Genomic DNA, 6,955 nt, shown 5'->3' on the forward strand with positions numbered 1-6,955 from the left:
CGCTGTCCTGACGGTGGGGCTAGTGGGGGACGCTCATGACTCCCACAAATGGAACTTCTAGACATGAAAAACAAAACGCCTGGAATGGAAAGTCAACAAATGGGATTAACAGAGGATTAAATACGGCAGAAGATTATGATTGGTGGATTGGTAGATATGATGATAGGAACTCTTTACAATGTGAAGTAGAGAAAAAAGACTGAAAAATAATGAACAGAGACTCTGAGGGACAATATCAAGCATGTGGTAATTAAAGTTCCAGAAAAAGAGGCAAGAAAATACTTTTGGAAATAAATGACAGAATATTTTCCAAATTTGATGAAAACTGTAAGTTCATTCACAGATCCAAGAAGCTCAGTGAACCCTAAGCAGGATAAACTCATAGAAAATAATACCAAGACACATAATAATAAAATTGCTGAAAAACATAATAATATATATTTTTTAAGGATGTTATTTATTGATTTGACAGAGAGAGAGCGAGAGACCACAAGCAGGGGAAGGGGCAGAGGGAGAGAGAGAAGCAGGGTCCCCACTGAGCAGGGAGCCTGACACAGAACTCAATCCCAGGACCCTGGGATCATGACCTGAGCCAAAGGCAGACACTTAACCGACTGAGCCACCCAGGTACCCCCAAAGAGAAAATCTTAAAAACAGACAGAAGCTAAAAAGACACAGAAGTCAATGAAAAAAAAAAAACTGTCAACCTACAATTCTATACAAGAGAAAATAACCTTGGATTTAGTAACGTTTAAAAGTCCATTTGAAACAGTCTATTCACCATCATATTAGGAAAAGGTTATTTTCTCTGGTTCTAAAATTCTAGGTTTAAACCTTTAAATATGAAGGCAAATATTTCAAATGGACTTTTTTCCCCTCATTTTCTTTTAAGTAAACTCTATGCCCAACATGGGGCTCATTCACAACCCCACGATTGAGAGCCGTGTGCTCCAAAGACTGAGCCAGCCAAGTGCCCCTCAAATGCAGTTTTTATAAGTTACTAAACTAGGGGTGCCTGGTTGGCTCAGTCGGTAGAGTGTACAGCTCTCAACCTCAGGGTCGTGAGTTCAAGCCCCATATTGGGCATGGAGCCTACATTAAAAAGAAAAAATAGAAAGTTGCCAAAATTAATGCAAAAGATACTAAGCAAAGGGGGGAAAGGTTACCAAGAGCAGATGAAGAAAGAGCAAGACCTAAGATTTAGACTCACCACAATGATAATTTTTTTTAAAGATTTATTTATTTATTTTATTTTATTTGAGAGAGAGAGAGAGAACACGAGAGCAGGGGGAGGACCAGAGAGAGAGAGAGAGAGAAGCTCAAGCAGACTCCATGCTGAGCGCAGAGCCCTCTGCGGGGGTGGGTCTCACAACTCCGATCACCACCTGAGCCGAAACCAAGAGCCTGTCGCTTAACGGATTGAGCCACCCAGGCGCCCCTCAACCATAATGAAAACGACAGTAAATGTTCCAAACACTCCAATTAACAGGTAGACTTCAGGGGCGCCTGGGTGGCTCAGCCTCTGCCTTCATTCAGGTCATGATCTCAGGGTCCTGGGATCGGGCCCCAAGCTGGGCTTTCAGCTCAGCAGGGAGTCGGCTTCTCCCTCTCAGTCTCCGTGTTCTCTGTCCCCTCTAGTAATTAAATAAAATCTTAAAAAAAAAAAGTAGCCATTATCAGATTAGATTTTAAGAAAGGTCAAGACCCAATTATATACTCTCTGTAAGAAACCCCACTTTATCTATTTTTTTTTTAATAAAAACAATCCTGCGGCATTTATTGTCCCCTGGGAATCACGTAAAGGTAACCAAAACAATACGAACAAATGTTTTTGAACTCCCAACAAAGGACATCTAAAAAAACAAACTCCATGGCCTTCCCAAGAATTTCTCACTTCATCGATCCTTTCTGGTTGGAGACATTTTGGAGCAGGGTAATATTATTTCCTTTTAGTCCGATCCGACCCAGTAGTTTTCTTGACTTTGTTTTAGAATGAATCTCTTCGGCGTCGTCTAACACGGGGTTCACGTACTCATTAAACCAGTGATACAGCCCTCCACCCTCAGGTTCACCTGCTCACAGAGCCACACCTGAAACTGAGGTCTGTTCTGCAAGTATCTGAAGATGAGGTTGATGGGCTGAACCATGACCCTCTGCACTTTTGGGCCCTGGCTGTGGCACGCCATGGCGGAAGCCAGCAAAGACCGCACGCCACCTCCGAAGGCAACTCGGAAACCCACTTTAAATGTAGAGACACAGATAGGTGAAAAGGAAAAGGATGTTAAAAGATACACATGCAGATGTTAAAAGAACACTGGAATGCCAATGTTAATATCAGAAGAAGTAGACTTCGGCCTTCGGCTCAGGTCATGATCTCAGGGAGCCTGGGTTCAAGTCCCGCATGGGGCTCCCTGCTCAGAAGGGAGTCTGCTTCTCCCTCTCCCTCTGCTCCTCCCCCGTGCTTGTGCTCTCTCCTTTCTCTCTCAAATAAATAAAATCTTTTTTAAAAAATTAAAAAAAAAAGAAGTAAACTTCAGAACAAGGAACATCATCAGGGATGAAGAGGGATATTTCCTCATGGTAAAGGTGTCAATTCATCAAAAAGATGTCACAGTCCTAATGCATATGCCAATATATCTGAAATTTATATGAAATGGACACATCCCTTGAAACACAAAAATTAACAAACCTAACAAGGAAAATTTAAAAAAATCTAAATAGCTCTAAATTTATTTAAGAAATTTAATTCATAATTAAAAACTTCCCACAAACAAAACTCCAGGCCAAGCTTATTTCACTGATGAACTCTATCAAACATTTAAGGAAGAAACAATATAAATCATATATAATTCTTTCAGAAAATAGAACACTTTTCAACTCATTTTTATGAAATCAACATTACCTTGGTACCAAAATTTTTAAAAATTATAAGAAAACTAAAGACCAATAGCCCTCATGAACATAGATAAAAAATCCTAAGTATCTACCAAAAAAAAAAAATAGCTATTACGTGTATATGTAATATAATGAGGGCAAAGGCTTTCTCCCAAAGCTTAGGAATGAGGTAAGAATCTCCGTTTTCACCAATTCTTTTCAACATTATACTGGATGTATTAGGTAGCAAAATAAAGCAAAAAAAAAAATCAAAAACAAAATGGTTTGCAAGAAAGAAGTGAACTGTTTTATTCTCAGTGTCATGACTGTGTAAATAAAAACCCCATAACAAATCTACAAAAGCCACTCAAACTGATAAGTTAGTTTAGCAAGGGAGGAGGACACAAGAAAAGTTCACAAAGATCACTTGCATTTCTATATACCAGCAATTAACAGAAAATGAAATTTTTAGGGGCACCTGGGTGGCTCAGTCAGTTAAGTGTCTGCCTTCGGCTCAGGTCGTGATCCTAGGGTCCTGGGATCGAGTCCCACATCAGGCTCCCCCTGCTTCTCCCTCTGCCTGCTGCTCCCCCTGCTTGTGCTCTCTCTTGCTCTCTGACAAATACATAAAATCTTTTAAAAAATGAAATTTATATATTCTAAATAGGAGCCTTCTGTCAGATGCGTGGTTTGCAAATATTTCTAACAGTTTAAAGCTTGCTTTGCCATCTTCTGAATAGGGTTTTTTGGGGCCAAAGTTATAAACTTGATGGAAGTCCAATAATATAATTTTTTTCTTTTATGGATCACGCTTTTGGCATCATGTCTAAGAACTAACTCTGAGGTCTTGGAGATTGTCTCCTTCGTTATCATCTCAAAATGTATAGTTTTATGCTTCACATGTAAATATACGATCCATTTTGAGTTTATTTTTATACAAAGGGGTTTAGCTTGAAGCTTGTTTTCTTGGATTTTGTTTCATTTTGTTTAGTTTTGCTTACAGATACCAGTTCCTCTAGCATCCTTGGTTGAAAAGGCTCTCCTTTCTCCCCTAGATGGCTTGTGCATCTTTGTCAAAAACAAAACAAACAAAAGTTGGTTATACTTGTATGAGGCTATTTCTGGGTTCTCTACGCTGTTCCATGGATCTCTATGTCTGTCCCTCTGCCAATACCACCAGTGCTGATCGATGCAGCTAGAAGTCTAAAATCAGGCAGAGTGATTCTTCCCACATTATTCTTTTTCAGGATTGTCTTAGCTATTTTAATTCTTTTGCTTTTCAATATAAATTTTAGAAAAATCTTGTCTATTTACAAAAAAAATCTCGCTGTGGTTTTTTTTTTTTTTAAAGATTTTATTTATTTATTTGACAGAGACAGCCAGCGAGAGAGGGAACACAAGTAGGGGGAGTGGGAGAGGGAAGAAGCAGGCTCCCAGCGGAGAAGCCTGATGTGGGGCTCGATCCCAGAACGCTGGGATCACGCCCTGAGCTGAAGGCAGACGCTTAACGACTGCACCACCGAGGCGCCCCTCGCTGTGGTTTTGATAGGAAATGTGCTACACCTTTTATCAACGGGGGGAGAACTGACATCTTCACTACATTGCATCTTCTTGTCCAGGAACACAGACTGTTTAGTTAAATCCCTTTAATTTCATCAATGTTTTGTAGTTTTCAGCATGAACATCCTATACATGTTTTGCTATATTTATACCTAAGTATTTCTTTTCTCTCTTATTTCTTTTCTTTCTTTCTTTCTTTTTAGTGATTATAAGTGCTATTTTACTTTTTTTTTTTTTTTTTAAGATTTATTTGAGGAGCTCTTGGGCGGCTCAATCGGTTGAGCCTCTGCTTTTGGCTGGGGTTGTGGTCCTGGGGTTCTGGGATTGAGTCCCACATCCAGCCTCCTGCTCTGCAGGGAGCCTGCTTCTTCCTCTGCCTCTGCCTGTTTCTCATGAATAAATAAATAAAAATTAAAAAAAAAAAGATTTGAGAGACAGAGTGTGTGCACCTGTGCTCGCCAGAGTGGGGGAGGGGCAGAGTGAGAGGGACAAGCAGATTCCCTGATGAGCAGGGAGGCTGATGTGGGGCTCAATCCTAAGACCTGGAGATCATGACTTGAGCTGAAGGACAGACACTTAACAGAATGAACCACCCAGGGATCCCAATGCTATTTTACTTTAAATTTGATTTTTTTTTTGAAGATTTTATTTTTAAGTACTCTCTATACCCAACCTGGGCCTGGAACTCACAACCCTGAGATCAAGAGTTGCATGCCCACCAACTGAGTCAGCCAGGCACCCCTTGATTTTCAATTTTTAAGGTTTTTTTTTCATTAGAGTCTCATTGATATACAGAAATACAATTGATTTTTGGATGTTTCTCTTGTACTGAATTCATTTATTAGTTCCACTGAGTTTCGTGGCTGTTGATTGCATGCAGTTTTCTATATAGACCATTACATCATCTGCAAAAAAGAACTGTTTTATTTTTCTTCCTTCCTGATCCATATCCCTTTTATTTCCTTCTAATGGCCTCATTGCACTGGCAAGAATTGCCAGGACTATGTTGACTAGCAGTGGTGAGAGTGGACATCCTTGCCTTGTTTCTGATCTTAGAGGGAAAGTATTCAGTATTCCACCATTAAGTATGATGTCGGTTGTAGGTTTTCTGCAGGCAGTCTTTATCAAATGAAAAAGTCCCCCCATTTCTAGTCTCCTGAGTTTTTATCATGAATTGGTGTTGAATTCCTGCCAAGTGCTCTTTCTGTATCAATTGATATGATCACATGATCTTTCTTCTTTCACCTATTACTATGGTAGGTTACATCGATTTATTTTCGGATACTAAACTAGCCTTGAACCTCTGGAATAAACTTCACTTGGTCATGACGTGTAATTCTTCTTATCCAATGCTGAATTCTATTTGTTAATATTTTGTCAAGAATTTTTGAATCTGGGGCGCCTGGGTGGCACAGCGGTTAAGCATCTGCCTTCAGCTCAGGGCGTGATCCCGGCGTTATGGGATCGAGCCCCACATCAGGCTCCTCTGCTGTGAGCCTGCTTCTTCCTCTCCCACTGCCCCTGCTTGTGTTCCCTCTCTCACTGGCTGTCTCTGTCTCTGTCAAATAAATAAATAAAATCTTTAAAAAAAAAAAAAAAAAGAATTTTTGAATCTGGGGCACCTGGGTGGCACAGTCAGTTGGGTGACTGACTCATGATTTTGGCTCAGGTCATGATCTGAGGGTCGTGAAATCGAGCCCTGTGTGGGGTGCCACACTCAAGGGGAGTCTGCTTGAGATTCTCTCTCTCCCTCCACCAAAAAAAAAGGATTTTTGAATCTATGTTCATGAGAGATATTGCTCTACAATTTTCTTTTTCAACTTTTTATTTTTTTTATTGTCTTTGGTCTCAGTATTAGGGTAATACTGGCTTCACAGAGGGGCACCTGGCTGCCTCAGTCGGTTAAGCATCTGCCTTCGGCTCAGGTCATGATCTCAGGGTCCTGGGAATGAGCCCTGTGTTGGGCTCCCTGCTCAGGAGGAGTCTGCTTCTCCCTCTCTCTTTGCCTTTCCCCCCAGCTTATGTGCTCTCTCCCTCACTCTCTCGCTCTCTCTCTCAAATAAAAAAATAAAATCTTTAAAAAAAAATACTGGGGCGCCTGGGTGGCGCAGTCGTTAAGCGTCTGCCTTAGGCTCAGGGCGTGATCCCGGCGTTCGGGGATCGAGTCCCACATCGGGCTCCTGCGCTGGGAGCCTGCTTCTTCCTCTCCCACTCTCCTGCTGTGTGCCCTCTCTCGCTGGCTGTCTCTCTGTCACATAAATAAAATCTTAAAAAAAAAAATAAATAAAATAAAATAAAATAAAAAAATAAAAAAAAAATACTGACTTCGGGGTGCCTGGGTGGCGCAGTCGTTAGGCGTCTGCCTTCGGCTCAGGGCGTGATTCCAGTGTTCTGGGATCGAGCCCCACATCAGGCTTCTGCGCTGGGAGCCTGCTTCTTCCTCTCCCACTCTCCTGCTGTGTGCCCTCTCTCGCTGGCTGTCTCTCTGTCACATAAATAAAATCTTAAAAAAAAAAATAAA

General features: G+C 41.0%; 1 pseudogene; it reads right to left on the reverse strand.

Moving 5' to 3' along the window:
• Nucleotides 1-1,890: 1,890 nt before the first annotated feature.
• Nucleotides 1,891-2,186, reverse strand: LOC100469958 (annotated as a pseudogene).
• Between the last annotated feature and the right edge of the window lie 4,769 nt (nt 2,187-6,955).

This window comes from Ailuropoda melanoleuca, chromosome 15 (assembly GCF_002007445.2).
Source record: "Ailuropoda melanoleuca isolate Jingjing chromosome 15, ASM200744v2, whole genome shotgun sequence".
Lineage (NCBI taxonomy): Eukaryota > Metazoa > Chordata > Mammalia > Carnivora > Ursidae > Ailuropoda > Ailuropoda melanoleuca.